At 37.1% G+C, this 979-nt stretch overlaps 1 non-coding gene across 1 annotated transcript; it reads left to right on the forward strand.

Moving 5' to 3' along the window:
- Positions 1-287: 287 nt before the first annotated feature.
- On the forward strand, positions 288-394 carry LOC128295962 (small nucleolar RNA R71). Its single transcript, XR_008286510.1, has one exon. It is a non-coding gene; the product is annotated as a small nucleolar RNA R71 (small nucleolar RNA).
- Positions 395-979: the final 585 nt, after the last annotated feature.

Consider the following 979-nt stretch of genomic DNA (forward strand, 5'->3'; position numbering starts at 1 on the left):
TCAAATGTACTCACATAGAAAGATATAAACCATCAATTTTCTTATTTAATCATTCTACCTGGTTTGATAACATGGTGACTGCATCTAAATTAAAGACACCGATGGCCTTTATCGACTTTGTCCTCATGGCTTGCCACTGATAATTATTCAGTGCCATATCCTCTATAAAATCATAAGACGTTTTGGGTAGTTTATTGTTAAGCGTTCCACTAGCTGCTACATCGATTAATTACCTAGTTGAGGGATTCAAACCATTGTAGAAGGTTTGAACATGCAACCATAAGGGCAACCCATGATGAGGGCACCTTCTCAATAAGTCCTTATACCTCTCCCATGCATCATATAGCATCCCTAAATCGATCTGAACAAAGGAAAAGATATCATTCCTCAACTTGGCTGTTTTAGCATATGGGAAGTATTTCAACAAATATTTCTCTATCATTTGAGCCCATGTAGTGATGGAATCTCGTGGTAAAGAGTTTAACCATTGTTTATCTTTGTTTTCAAATGAGAATAGGCACAACTGTAAGTGAATGGCATCATCAGTGGTGCCATTTATCTTAAAAGTGTTGCAAATTTCCAGGAAATTTGCTAAATGAGTTCTTGGAACCCGTTGAACTAAACATATTGTTGTACCATCTGAATAGTGTTTGGCTTCAGTTCAAAATTATTTGCAGCAATAGTGGGTCACACAATACTCGATTCAGCCCCAGTTAGAGTGGGGTTGGCATAATCGTACATAGTACAAGGAATAAGAGTTGCAACAACTGCAGGAGGTAGCTGAATATTCTGATTATCACCCATCTCCTCAGTAGTAATGTTGTCCTCTTATTCGTCTACTATATCATATCAACTCTGCCTTGCTTCTCTACGATTTCTGCAAGCTGTACTTTCAATTTCGCTGTCAAAAAGTAATGGTCTCAATAAATTTCTTCTAGTCATAAACCAAATGAACCTGCCAAAAGCAAATGAAAAGAAA

This window comes from Gossypium arboreum, chromosome 7, assembly GCF_025698485.1.
Source record: "Gossypium arboreum isolate Shixiya-1 chromosome 7, ASM2569848v2, whole genome shotgun sequence".
In the NCBI taxonomy this organism is placed as follows: domain Eukaryota; kingdom Viridiplantae; phylum Streptophyta; class Magnoliopsida; order Malvales; family Malvaceae; genus Gossypium; species Gossypium arboreum.